The 15650-nt window shown below is 41.6% G+C and overlaps 1 pseudogene; it reads left to right on the top strand.

Annotated features, from left to right (window-relative positions):
• The first annotated feature begins 8222 nt into the window (after positions 1-8222).
• On the top strand, positions 8223-10610 carry LOC109900388 (alpha-1-antitrypsin homolog; annotated as a pseudogene).
• The last annotated feature ends 5040 nt before the right edge of the window (positions 10611-15650 follow it).

Here is a 15650-nt window from a genome sequence, read left to right as displayed (position 1 = left end):
CTTTGAAATGGATACTTTGAAGCGTATGTTTTGATCATTAAAATCGGATTCAGAAACCACCTGCTCGTTTGCATTTTGCAGATTTCCATAATGATGGGATGAAAGGGCATTTGTTAAAGAAAACTGGTAAGAATGTACTTGTTCTGCTCTAGTTTCAGTTTTGCTTTAATATTTGAGATAAAACACTTTCTTCTGTTAATAAACTAGTTTCATGTTCTATACAGGTTAGGGCTGACTTTTATTACATTACAACTTCAATTAGGATGAAAGAACACTAGAACACATTGATTGACAATCATTTCAATGACAGAGACAGCATAGCATTGAACGTCATCCTGTCCTTAGGCAACGAGTTTAGAATAAAAAAAAGGTGCTATATACACAGTGCACAAAACATTAAGAACACCTGCCCTTTCCATGACAGACTGACCAGGTGAATCCGGGCGAAAGCTTTGATCCCTTTACTGAAGGCCTTGTTAAATCCACTTCAGGGTCAGCATCCCTGTGGAACGCTTTCGACAGCTTGTAGAGTCCGTGCCGCGATGGACTGAGGCAGTTCTGAGGATGGGGGAACAGTGTTCCTAATGTTTTGTGTACTCAGTGTACAGTCGTGGCCAAAAGTTTTGAGAATGACACAAATATTAGTTTCCACAAAGTTTGCTACTTCAATGTCCTTAAATATTTTTGTCAGGTGTTACTATGGAATACTGAAGTATAATTACAAACATTTCATACGTGTCAAAGGCTTTTATTGACAATTACATGAAGTTGATGCAGAGAGTCAATATTTGAACCGTATTTTTGAAGACCTCTTCAATCCGCCCTGGCATGCTGTCAAGTAACTTCTGGGCCACATCCTGACTGATGGCAGCCCAGTCTTGCATAATCAATGCTTTGAGTTTGTCAGAATTTGTGGGTTTGTTTGTCCACCCGCCTCTTGAGGATTGACCACAAGTTCTCAATGGGATTAAGGTCTGGGGAGATTCCTGGCCATGGACTCAAAATATCAATGTTTTGTTCCCCGAGCCACTTAGTTATCACTTTTGCCTTATGGAAAGGTGCTCCATTATGCTGGAAAAGGCATTGTTCGTCACCAAACTGTTCCTGGACGGTTGGGTGAAGTTGCTCTCGGAGGATGTGTTGGTACCATTCTTTATTCATGGCTGTGTTCTTAGGCAAAATTGTGAGTGAGCCCACTCCCTTGGCTGAGAAGCAAACCCACACATGAATGTTCTCAGGATGCTTTACTGTTGGCATGACACAGGAATGATGGTAGCGCTCACCTTGCCTTTTCCGGACAAGCTTTTTTCCGGATGCCCCAAACAATCGGAAAGGGGATTCATCAGAGAAAATGACTTTACCCCAGTCGTCAGCAGTCCAATCCCTGTACCTTTTGCAGAATATCAGTCTGTCCCTGATGTTTTTCCTGGAGAGAAGTGGCTTCTTTGCGGCCCTTCTTGACACCAGGCCATCCTCCAAAACTCATGCACTCACACCTGCCTGCTGCCATTCCTGAGCAAGCTCTGTACTGATGATGCCCTGATCCCGCAGCTGAATTAACTTTAGGAGACGGTCCTGGAGCTTGCTGGACTTTCTTGGGCACCCTGAAGCCTTCTTCACAACAATTGAACCGCTCTCCTTGAAGTTCTTGATGATCTGATAAATGGTTGATTTAGGTGCAATCTTACTGGCAGCAATATCCTTGCCTGTGAAGCCGTTTTTGTGCAAAGCAATGATGATGGCACATGTTTCCTTGCAGGTAACTATGGTTGGCAGAGGATGAACATGATTCCAAGCACCACCCTCCTTTAAAAGCTTCTAGTCTGTTATTCGAACTCAGTCAGCATGACAGAGTGATCTCCAGCCGGGTCCTCGTCAACACTCACACCTGTGTTAACAAGAGAATCACTGACATGATGTCAGCTGGTCCTGTTGTGGTAGGGCTGAAATGCAGTGGAAATGATTTTTTTTGGAATTCAGTTCATTTGCATGGCAAAGAGGGACTTTGCAGTTAATTGCAATTCATCTGATCACTCTTCATAACATTCTGGAGTATATGCAAATAAACATCATACAAACTGAGGCAGCAGACTTTGTGAAAATTAATATTTGTGTCATTCTCAAAACGTTTTGCCACGATTGTATAACCTAAAAGGGTTCTTCTGTTGTCCCTGTAGGACCCTTTGAAGAACCTTGATTGGGTTCCATGTAGAACCCTTTCTACAGAGGGTTCTACATGGAACCCAAAATTGTTCTACCCCAAACAAAAAATGATTCTACCTGGAACATAATAGGGTTTTCCTTTGGGGACAGGCGAAGAACCCTTTTGGAACCCTTTTTTTCAAAGAGTGTACATTACAAGATGGAGTTCAGTTTTAGAATCAAACATTTCACGAAGACACACACAGAGACAAAGCTCTGAGTTAGAATGAGATTCCATTTTTCCATGCTGGAGTCCCACATATTACATTGTGACATTTCAAACTCGGGGAGATGAAAATGATGAATAGAATAGAGCAAGATGAATCAGACAGCAGATCCCTCATGAGTGGCAGGAATATGTTGCCTCAATAATCTGTTCCCAGCTTTCAACAGTAACAGATCACCATCATAAGCCAATCGGTGGTTCCAATATGGAGTTTAGTTGTACAGCTACAGGTCTACAGGGGTGGAATGCCATAAAACATTGTGGAGATTGTAAAGTATTCATGGTAGTTCTGCTTACTGAAATGACAGGACTACAAACAAATAACGACCTACAATAATTAAGTAATTCTGATTTGTTTTTGTGTGATGCAGGGAAAGAATGACAAAATTCTTGATGTTGCACCTCTTCATTTGTTTTGAGTTATTTTGAAAGGCACCAAGAATACCGGAACATCCTTAAAACCCTGCAGTGCTTTTCTCAAGAGGGCTGAGCCATTGTTGCATCATGATGTAAGCTAGTCAGCCTGGCCAGATGAATATCCTGTTCAGCCAGGTCAGTGAGTGGGTCTGGTAAATAATTGATTAAATGTGATTGGCTGATCCTCTCAGGACCATGAATTGACAGAGTTCCTGCCAAACTGTCTCTGGCAAAGAGGACATTGAAGGTAAGCACTGTTTTGAAAGTGTTTGATTATATCATAGTTTAGTTATGATAGTTAGCAGTACCTAATTATAATAGGCATTAAGTGCTTCTCCTGTGAGAATGAGTAGGTGTTTGCAAGGTGAAATGGTAATACAAGTGTTTCTAATTCTATGCCCAGGAAATGTTCCTATGTTAGGCTAAAATGAACGTATGCAGTACTGTGTATCTTATCAGTGCTGAGTTCCTTCACTCTTTTAGCCATGCCATGAGGTTTGTTAGTTGTTAAACAGGGTTTCAAAATGACTGAGATGATAAAATACCCAAATTGTACACATTGTATATTGTATGTATTGGAATTACTTCTGGACAGGTGCTAGAGTATTGTAACGCTTTACCTAAAGGGCCCCTTTTCATTACCTCCAGTGCAATACCGGTGTTCAGATATGTGAAATCAGCGCATTTCTAAGTTTAGTTGAAAAAATGTAAAGTTAAAATGTTTTACCCAATGACATCATCAAAAGTTGAAACATTTTAAAAACAGTGATCTTCAAAAACTGAGATTCGTGGTGATGTGGGAACCAAGAAAATAACATCCCTCTGACCAGGAACTCATTGCAGGTTTTTGAAAATCCGTTTTTAATCCTTTAATCCTACCCTGTGATGTCACAGAAGCATTTTTAGGACCTTTCTTGTCTTTTTAACCACAGATAAGAAGAAACGCACCGTTTTCACATATGTAGAAATATGGTGCTAGAGATAATAAATATAGGATTGAGTAGTGGCAGAATTGCCCTTTAAAGTACATTACATGACCAAAAGTATGTGGACACCTGCTCATCGAACATCTCATTCCAAAATCATGGGCATTAATATGGAGTTGGTCCCCCCTTTGCTGCCATAACAGCCTCCACTCTTCTGGGAAGGCTTTCCACTAGATGTTTGCTGCGGAGACTTGCTTCCATTCCACCATAAGAGCATTAGTGAGGTCGGGCGATAAGGCCTGGCTCGCAATTGGTGTTCCAATACATCCCAAAGGTGTTCAATGGGGTTGAGGTCAGGGCTCTGTGCAGGTCAGTCAAGTTCTTCCACACCGATCTCGACAAACCTTTCTGTATGGACCTCGCTATGTGCACGGGGCATTGTCATGCTGAAACAGGAAAGTGCCTTCCCCAAACTGTTGCAACAAAGTTGGAAGCACAGAATCGTCTAGAATGTCATTGTGTTGTCATGACGTTGCCGTATTGGTTGAGGTTTATGACCCCCCCCCCCCCCCCCCATAAATACCTTTCCCCCTTCTCTCTCCACTCTACAGAATGGACTCTTGGAAAGCCTTTTGTCACCACAGAGAAAGTATGGTAACATCAAAAGGTTGGGGAATGGAACAAAATGTCCCTTTCTCAACCAGTTGAAAGTGTCCATTGGTACTTAAAGAATATGATGTCAGATCAGTTGTTGTCTGGGACATTATATCTGATGATAGGATGACAAATTGTATCTTGGAAAGTCTACACATTCAGATTCACATGGAATTGTTGTGCAATTTAAATGGTTAAAAATGAAACTATTTGTGAAAAGATTAAATGTAATTTTAGCCTCCTAAATAAGAGAATTGTTTCATAGTAAAACTTAGGCCCAGTCAGTGGCCACACCCAAGTGAACAGCCATTGGTTGAGAACTATGAAACATGCTCTTCTCTCCCACAGTAACCTTAGTTCCAGAAATGTGAGGACTGATGTCCAACCGTTTAGAAGGGCGAATTTGAACTTGGAGGTGAATTTTGACTAGACCAGCCAGAATACAGCACGAGCTGATTATGGCAACTTGGTATGAACTTTGAACTATTATTCACTAAAGAAGAAGTTATATATCCTAGACATCGAGTTATCAGCTGCAGCTGTAGCTGTAAATGTACATGGTCTTGGAAAGGACATACAATCTCCTAAGAACGACAGGGTACTTCAACGTAACCGTTCTACAACATTACGACCAGAAAGAGTCTTCAAAGGTGATCTCTGCTGGGCAAAGCAGTCTTCCATCTTCAATCCATCAATCGAAGCGCAGCTCAGAGTAATAATATATCTTGCATTTTCCTTTTCTGAATGGACGGTTATTAGAATGCATAAGATGATGTATTTACAGTAGCATAGCTTCTCAAGGTCCGATAGAGACCCAATTCCTTTGTCCCTCAGTCTTCCTGCTCTTTCATTCAAATCCAACTCCATTCCTTTGTGTAACCAGCCATGATATCGAGTTAGTCCAATAGGTGCTTTCCTTGACACGATTAGTAATATATGTATGATCTATCCTGTGTATATACAGTTGAAGTCGGAAGTTTACATACACCTTAGCCAAATACATTTAAACTCAGTTTTTCACAATTCCTGACATTTAATCCAAGTAAAAATTCCCTGTCTTAGGTCAGTTAGGACCACCACTTTATTTTAAGAATGTGACATTTCAGAATAATAGTAGAGAGAATTATTTATTTCAGCTTTTATTTCTTTCATCACATTCCCAGTGGGTCAGAAGTTTACATATACTCAATTAGTATTTGGTAGCGTTGCCTTTAAATAGTTTATCTTGGGTCAAACATTTCGCGTAGCCTTCCACAAGCTTCCCACAATAAGTTGGGTGAATTTCGGCCCATTCCTCCTGACAGAGCTGGTGTAACTGAGTCAGGTTTGTAGGCCTCCTTGCTCGCACAAGCTTTTTCAGTTCTGCCCACAAATTTTCTATAGGATTGAGGCCAGGGTTTTGCGATGGCCACTCCAATACCTTGACTTTGTGTCCTTAACATCTGCTAACCATGTTTATGTGACCAATATTATTGTATTTTATTTGACCAAGATTGGCCTGAATGCAAAGCGTCACGTCTGGAGGAAACCTGGCACCATCTCTACGGTGAAGCATGGTGGTGTTAGCATCCTGTTGTGGGGTTGTTTTTCAGCAGCAGGGACTGGGAGACTGGTCAGGATCGAGGGAAAGATGAAGGTCCACCTTCCAACAAGACAACGACCCTATGAACACAGCCAAGACAACGCAGGAGTGGCTTCGGGACAAGTCTCTGAATGTCCCAGAGAGATGTTTATTTCTGTCGGCGCGAAGCATTAAGAAACCTGGGCTGTGCTGACTCCGACAACTTATCCCGAGAGGGCCATGTTTCTGTGAAACACCAGACTCAACGTCAACAGTGAATAGGCGACTCTGGGATACTGGCCTTCTAGGCAGAGTTGCAAAGAAATAGCCATATCTCAGACTGGCCAATAAAAATAAAAGATTAAGATGGGCAAAATATCACAGACACTGGACAGAGGAACTCTGCCTAGAAGGCCAGCATCCCGGAGCTGCCTCTTCACTGTTGACATTGAGACTGGTGTTTTGTGGGTACTATTTAATGAAGCTGCCAGTTGAGGACTTGTGAGGCATCTGTTTCTCAAACTAGACACTCTAATGTCCTGTTGCTCAGTTGTGAACTGGGGCCTCCCACTCCTCTTTCTATTCTGGTTAGAGACAGTTTGCGCTGTTCTGTGAAGGGAGTAGTACACAGCATTGTACGAGATCTTCAGTGTCATGGCAATTTCTCGCATGGAATAGCCTTCATTTCTCAGAACAACAATAGACTGACAAGTTTCTGGCCATTTTGAGGCTGTAATCGAACCCACAAATGCTGATTCTCCAGATACTCAACTAGTCTAAAGAAGGCCAGTTTTATTGCTTCACCACAACAGTTTTCAGCTGTGCTAACATAATTGCAAAAGAGTTTCTAATGATCAATTAGCCTTTTAAAATGATAAACTTGGATTAGCTGATACAACGTGCCATTGGAACACAGGAGTGATGGTTGCTGATAATGGGCCACTGTACGTGTTACGCCCCTGAGAAATAATGGGGAGAAATAATCACGAGAGTGATACGGTGTTGTTTTCTCAATTCAACTTTTAGTGCAATCATTTTACAAAAGTAACACATTACAAAACAGAAAAACCATTATACAAATAACACAGCAAAATATCTTATTAACAACGCACATGTTCATTCACAATCGACATAAAATGGCAGCTACTCTCAGTACGATGCTATTCTTCACTACAACCGAGCAGGGCTCATATTACTCTCTTCAAACTTAACTCTAACTTCCTCAAGATGTTACTAAGACACACCTTAAACACTCTTGACATGTTAGTGAGTTATTACATTTAAATTACTATTTTTTATCATCAATAACGTACCTGAAAACTGGGGAGAAATAATCACGAGAGTGATACGTGTTCGTTTTTCTCAATTCAACTTTTAGTGCAATAAAAAAAGACCGCGATTTATCCAGGAATATGGGTGGAGACCAGAGCAATCGATCTCCGGCTCATAGATTAAGAGCATTTCGTAGATCACAGATTACCACTTTTAGGCACCACAAAATAAAGTAATCAGTATAACGTTTACACATTACTCTCACAATTCGTACCCTTTGTACGCTTTACCGATTTGAACTTTAACACAATTATATGAATGTTATCAATCTCTATCAACTAATACTGAATGCATGATCTTTTTAACCTTAGATGTTTTAAGATCCTCACATACTTACTAATATTTTTAATGTATAACAGGCTGAATGTTTCCTTTAACCTGTCACATACGCCTAGGTAGATATTCCATTTAAAAAATCAGCTGTTTCCAGCTACAATAGGCATTTACAACATTAACAATGTCTACACCGTATTTCTGATCAATTTGATGTTATTTTAATGGACAAAAATGTGCTTTTCTTTCAAAAACGAGGACATTTCTAAGTGACCCGAAACTTTTGAACGGTAGTGTACAGTATGTATATATATTTACACAAAAAGATATGGGGGATTAGAAATGATGCAGACAATTACATTGATGGAAACTACAATCTATCTGAAATATTAAAGCTGATCTACACCCCCAAAAAAGATTTCCCTTCACTGGAACTAAGTGGCCAAGCACAAACCATGAAAAACAGCCCCAGACCACTATTCTTCCTCCACAAAACTTTACAGTTAGCGTTCTCCTGGTACCCGCCAAACCCAGATTTGTCCGTCGTACTGCCATAGTTGAAGCGTGATTCATCACTCCAGAAAATGTATTTCCACTGCTCCAGAATCCAATGGGTGTCCAGGTATATAAAATGCGGGCTATATCTTGTTGTGCGATAGCAACTGTGTTGCTCTGCATATCCTGGGCCCCTCAATGGGGACCACGCCATCACACAGAAGACCACAACCTCCACTATGCTGCCGTGGAGTACTGGCACAAGCTGGCCCCCCATAACGCAGACTTCACCTTTGCCCTCTGCAGGAGCCTGAGCGAAGCCAACACTGAGATCAAGAACGTCTTCTTCTCTCCTCTGGTAATTGTCACTAGCCTGGCTATGCTGTCCCTTGGGGCTAAGGGAGACACCCACAGCCACCTGTACTCTACTCTAGGCTATGGTGCCTTTACACCGGAGCAGGTGAACGAGGCCTACGAGCACCTGAACCACATGTTGGGCCACGCTTGGGAGGCCATGCAGCTGGACATGGGCAGCGCCGTGGCCCTGAGCGATGGATTCAAGCCCCTGGCCAAGTTCCCGGAGGATGCCAAGCACTTCTACGCCAGCGAGGGCTTCACCATTGACTTCAAGAACCCGTCGCCGAGATCAACAAGTTCATCGCCATGAAGACCCAGGACAAGATCACAGACCTGGTGAAGGATCTGGATCCTGATACCTGATACGGCCATGGTGCTCATCAACTACGTCTTCTTCAGATGTAGGAGGACACTGTAGTAGGACAGAACGGGCTTGCACTTATTGTTTGCTTTTAGAACATTGATAGAATACACTTGACTGACTGACGTATTGTTTGTTTCCACACGTGGTAAACAGAAGATGTGTCAATTAATAATTCAAAGAAACGTATGCGCAGAACGAAAAACAATTTAGGCTTGTAACATTTAGTCTATTTTTATTACACCTTAGTAGCAATTGCCTCTACTTCCCCAAGGAAGTGGGATAAGCCCTTTGATGCCAAGCAGACCCCCAAGGTCAATGTGGATATGAAGAGTTGAACCAGCATAACTTCTCCACCGTGGTCATGCTGCCTTACAAAGGAAACAAGAGCAAGATGGTGCAGGTGGAGGCCTTCATTAACAAGGAATACCTGAAGCATGTGCATGAGAACCTGTTCAGGTGAGAACACTTGATTTTATAGGACAGTTTTGTAGTTTAACATTGTCTATTCGTTCATGGCATGTGGTCTGTGTAGCACTTGGAACTAAAGCCTCTTCAGGAGGTGAGAAGATATTTTTTTTATAGGGCACTTTTTCATTATAACATTATCTATTCTTAACGTATGGCCAGTGCCTTCGATAACAAAGCTGACTTTTCTGCCATCTCTGAGGAAACCAAACTGAAGGTGTGGTTTCCTAAGCTAAGGACTCTGGGACTAAACACCACCCTCTGCAACTAGATCCTGGACATCCTGACTGACCGCCCCCAGTTGGTAAGGGTAGGTAACAACACATCCGACATGCTGATCATCAACACTGGGGCCCCTCAGGGGTGTGTGCTCAGTCCCTTCCTGTACTCCCTGTTCACTCATGACTGCATGGCCAGGCACGACTCCAACACTATCATCAAGTTTTGCCAATGTCAGAGGAAGGCCCTAAAAATTGTCAAAGACTCCAGCCACCCTAGTCATGGACTGTTCTCTTTGCTACCTCACAGCAAGTGGTACACGAGCACCAAGTCTAGGTCCAAAAGGCTTAACAGCTTCTACCCCCAAGCCATAAGACTCCGGAAAGGCTAATCAAAGGGCTACCCAGACCCCTATTTTACGCTGCTGCTACTCTCTGTTTATAATCTATGCATAGTCACTTTAACTCTACCTACATCTACATATTACCTCGACTAATCGGGGGCCTCCACACATTGACTCTGTACCGTTACCTCTTGTATACAGCCTCGTTATTGTTATTTTACTGCTGCTGTTTAATTATTTGTTACTTTTTTTCAATTTTTTACTTATTTAAAAAAAAAAAATCTTAACTGCATTATTGGTTAAGGGCTTGTAAGTAAGCATTTCACTGTAAGGACTACACCTGTTGCATTCGGCGCATGCAACAAATACAATTGGATTTGAATAGGTTCTGATGATACGTACCATCCATCTCAGGTCTCTTTTCACTTGTGTGCCTGAGGGAATTGGGAGCAAAGTAGAAGAAGAGTTTCTGTCTCTGATGGAATAATAATGCTCTATTCCATTTGATTTTATTATATTATATTATGGCCACTTAGAGGACAATGGTGTCTGACATCAAATGAACCCATTCCTGTTCCCACCCCAGGTGACCCACAAGACTGTGCTGAGTCTAGACGAGAAAGGGACTGAGGCGGCCGCTGTCACTATGATAGAGATCATGCCCATGTCCCTCTCAGACACCATCATACTCAACAGGCCCTTCCTGCTCTTCATCCTGGAGGACTACCAAGAGCATCATCTTCATGGACAAGATCACCAACCCCACAGCCGAGTGAAAGACGGAGAGGGATGGAGGGAGAAATAATGAGTGGGAGGAACATCTGAGGAGATTGAAGGAAGGTCTTTGTCTCTCATGCTAGTGGTGAAACATAAAGGATCAGTATCTGACTTTTCGGTTTGCTGTAGAGCATTCATGTGTTGGATGTTTTGTCTAGGCAAGGCAAGGAGTTTTGAAACCATACATGTGTTTTTACTATTTACTGCATACCTAGAAGAATAGGGTCGTGTGTATGTGTGTGTCTCTGTGTTTGCGGTTCTGTCAAAATGTTACTGATGTCCATGCCAGTCTGGCGATAGCAATATACAATTTGATGTGTCGTCATTATGTCTACGTGAGTTGTCTTCAGATAATCCAATTGGTCAAAGGGCTTCATTAGCCTTTATGGAATGGATGTTTTTTTTCTAATGCATCTCCCAAAAATGTACTGTTTTTTTTGCGAAAGACACTGGTTAGATAATAAAAAGTTAAACATGAACCCACAATTTTGAATAGTTTATACTGGGCTGATGTCTCAAGCATAGGCTTAAATGCATGCAATTTTACTGATGGCTCCTCTTAACTGAGATCATCTCAGCATAATTTGGCAAAGATGACATAGCCCTATTTTGCCGTTCTCAAGAAAAGTATTATATACAGTGAAAAAGTGATAAAAGAAACTACGGTCGAGAACTCTTAAAGGGGGGGGGGGGCGCATCTCAATGGGGTGTCTAATCTACCCATGCATGCATCTCAGACCAGATCATAAAGCATCCACCATTTTGACCACACAAAAAAACTGCTTTGTACATTAGCTTCTTCAAACCCCCTCGTCGTCTCAACCCCGACCCCAGTCATCTCTTATCTGCTCCTCCGTATATTGAATCTTAAAAGAGATCAAAGGGCGTGATATGCACAAAGCCAGGCAAGGAGATGGATTGTGTGAAATGGCCATCTATAATGCATAGTAAGGACAGGAGCTCATCACATCAAGCCTGTAGTTTTAATCTGCGGTTCATGCATGGTTGCGTAAGAACTACCTCGTATTACTGCTGGATCAGAGAGACTGGAGAAACAGAAACAGATCATTCTGGCAGAATTGTGAAGAGAGAGAGAGAGAGAGAGAGAGAGAGAGAAAGAGAGAGGGGGAAAAACGGTAAAGAAGAAAGTTGACCGAAGAGAACTTTGACCTCTATGTACCGTCTTCTTCTTGAAGGCCCCAGCAGTCATTTAAACGTCTAGAAGATAGAGATATTATGGTGGGGGCCCACATTGAATTAATGATAACTCGCTCTAGTCTACCTGAAAGTTTGTTTAATATAAGCCTATTATGGTGCTTTTATTCCATCAATTGTTTTCTGCCTGAGCTTTTTGTTTGATGTTTTTCTTCAGTTTGTGTATCACAGATCAGCTCAGCTGTTGACCATATCACTAAATCTATACTTTGAAGTTTTACCGTCCTACCATTATGTCCCTAACCTGTTTTTACGTAGCATTTTAATCCGTTTTATTTGTGTAATTATCTTTTTAAGTCAAATGTTTTCTTTTTTTCTTTTTCAAAGTTTACACAGACAAAACAAAGTGCAACATACAGACAGCGTACTGGGAATAAAGTAAAAATACAGTCAAAAATATGACCAAGGAGCAGTCATTCAATAAAAGGACAGCAGTATAGGTTACAGGGCCTTCAGAAAGTATTCACACCCCTTGACTTTTTCCACATTTTGTTGTGTTACAGCCTGAATTTATAATGGATTACATTCATATTTTGTGTCACTGGCCTACACACAATACCCCATAATGTCAAGGTGGAATTATGCTTTTCCAAATGATTCCAAATAATGACTCAGGGGTGTGAATACTTATGTAAATGAAATATTTCAGTATTTCATTTTCAATACATTTGCAAAAATGTCTAAAAACACGTTTTCACTTTATCGTTATGGAGTATTGTGTGTAGATGGGTGATATTATTTTGAATTCAGGCTGTAACACAACAAAATGTGGAATAAGTCAAGGGGTGTGAATACTTTCTGAAGGCCCTGTATATGGAGCATTTGTGAGAGGCTTTAAATCAGGGATGGGCAACTCCAGTCCTCGGGGGCCTGAGTGGTGTAGCACTTTTGCCCCAGATCCAGCTGACACACCTGACTCCAATAATCAACTAATCATGATATTCAGTTTAGAATGCAATTGGTTTAATCAGCTGTGTTTGATAGGGATGGGGGGGAAAATGAGACACCAGTCAGGCCCACGAGGACTGGAGTTGCCCATCCCTGTTTTAAATGGGAGACATATTCTGCATTTAATGGGCCTGATTAGGAGATGTTATCAAAAACAGGACCGATTCAGAGATTTGTCAGACACATCACAATGACTAGGTGTGATGAGATTGTTCTTCAAATGAGTCATTTCTGGAAACATAAATCAAGCCTTTCTGTAGATGTTGTTGACGTGAATGGGGTGGTTACAAGGCATTAGATTTCCAAGAGGGACATTTTCAGAAGTGATTTTAGTCTATGTCGGCCTCAGTGGCAGCCTGTGCCGTTTAAGATGAGGGAGGACGGCATTTACAAGAAAATGAGCATTGGCTTATTTCTATTACAGCATATTGGATGACTGGCATTCATATTCCATTCACCGAGTTCAATGTAACATCGACAGGTTTAGGCTACTACATGACACTCAAATGTTGCCTATACCCATCATTGCTACAACCTAGTCTATGAATGAAAGTTTACAACGTAGGTGCACAGGTCTACAGAAAAATTTGAGTTATCAAGGTGACAAATAGTGACACATTCAATACCGCATTGGACACTCTTACCTGCATCTAGCTGATCTAAGCTGTAATCTTTAGTCCAACAGTTGCAAACAAGAGTTTCTACTGGGTTCATAAAAGTTAGCACACACACACACACACACACACACACACACACACACACACACACACACACACACACACACACACACACACACACACACACACACACACACACACACACACACACACACACACACACACACACACACACACACACACACACACTCATATCGCTGTTCCTCATCCAGATGGCAGTGTTGTGTCTTCTGTTGACTGCACCCCACTCCTCTCTGTGTTCAGTTACTGTAAATCTCTATCCATGTGAGTTGACAATATTAGAGCCAAATGAAGCCCCATGCACCTAATATATCAGGCTAGCTATTTTAAACACGTACGTCTTGAATTAGTTGAACGTTTGAAAGGTCATGGAATTGTTCTTTCTCATCATCTACTATTGTGTCACTTTTTCACCACCCAGTCAGGTAAAACACATTAGAAAGTCTTCTCTGGAGAAAGCTAGAAAGCTACCGCTAAACAACTCTCCTCTTCAGTGGTATTGGCATTGCAATCAGGTCCATTGGCCCTTGAGCCCTGAAGAGGGATGTGGAATATTTAAATGAAACAGAATGGTTTCTGATTACCTGTGCTGAGCGCTGTGCATAGACAGGAGAAATCAGATATTTGCGGAGTAGATGGTAGAAATCATATACGCAGCTATCTCTGTATCATATATAATTCTATAGGTATACAGTATATAGTTACAGCGGGGATGAACTGCGTTGGTATGTTATAAAAGCAACAAAGCAGAAAACACAACGTAAGTGACGTGCAGATGACTGACTGAAAGAGAAATCAAGAATATGAAAAATGAACGACATAACTGAAGCGCAATGCTGACATGAACATATAAAAAAAAATAACTTTCATGTTAGATTCGGCTCAGCAGGCAGCAAATGTCAAAACACAACAGTGTGTCACATTCTTGATATCCCTCTTGGCACTGTGTGTACAGTGATAAATCGTTTGCCCCAGGGTAGTCGTTCTCCTTCTGGCTATGTAGAGTAGTACGTAGCTTAGCATCCTCTGAATGGGAAAGTGGGAAAGTATCAATAGGATATTATTCGATTTGGCGCTGGTGGTACACTGCTGTGGGCGACAAGTACAACACCGGAGGAAGAATGACAGGGGTATATTATTGTCATGGCATCCAGCACTGTCACAATGATGCCATATTCCAAATGACCTTCTCCTCCTTCCTTTTAGAAATGTAACACTCTAAATCTGTTCCTGGAGGGGCTATGTTGCTTCAAGTCATGCCCTCGTTTACATGTCAGTCATTTAGCAGACACTCTTATCCAGAGCGACTTACAGGATCAATTAAGATTAAGTGCCTTCCTCAAGGGCACAGACGGATTTTCCATCTAGTCAGCTTGAGGATTCGAACCAGTGACCTTTCGGTTACTGGTCCAACACTCTTAACCACTAGGTTACCTGCCACCTCTCATTAACTTATTGACGTCAACAGGTTGAGATCTCTTGGTGTAACGACTAGTGTTGGGTTGACAGACACTGGGACCTGGGTTCGAGTCCCAGTCGGGGCCCCGGATTTGCCTCCCTATTCTACTCAACAACATGGTTTTCTACCTGTGTAGTTACATTGCAACTAGTCTAATCACTCTAGTAGCAATGTTTTTACACAATAATTTTGTATTTGCATAGTTGGAGTCTATAACTAATATGAGGAAGAGTAAATCTGCTGATGTTATTCTAAGAAGCATCTCTGTGTAGATGTGTTGTTAATCAGGTTGAGGCGACGCTATGACCCCAAAATAAATCTGTTTGCTGTCGATGCTGCTGTTGACAAAAGGGATTAGACATAATCTGTTTGGATAGACACACCATTGTGTTACAGAATAGACTGCCTCACTCCCTTGGAAACATACAAAAATGATTTGACCCAGGTTCCTGGTTCCTCTTCCTATAAGACAGTGATGGCGTTCGTCATCATATTTCTCCCATCAATTTATATCCCTCAAAAAGTCAAACTACTAACCACAATTTCCAATATACTGTACAGTTGATTCCTTACACCTCGGTCTACGGTTTGTGACAGTTTGATCATCTATCATCTATCATTGTTGAGGAAACCACCGGGCTGTGTGCTGGTAAGACCTCTGGACATATCTACAGTAACATTATAGAAAAAACAGTTACCATACATTTACAAGTCCAGCA

Source organism: Oncorhynchus kisutch, linkage group LG12 (assembly GCF_002021735.2).
Source record: "Oncorhynchus kisutch isolate 150728-3 linkage group LG12, Okis_V2, whole genome shotgun sequence".
NCBI classification, from domain to species: Eukaryota; Metazoa; Chordata; class Actinopteri; order Salmoniformes; family Salmonidae; genus Oncorhynchus; species Oncorhynchus kisutch.
The sequence above is the reverse complement of the archived record's forward strand: the minus strand, read 5'-3'. Positions and strand labels throughout refer to the sequence as shown.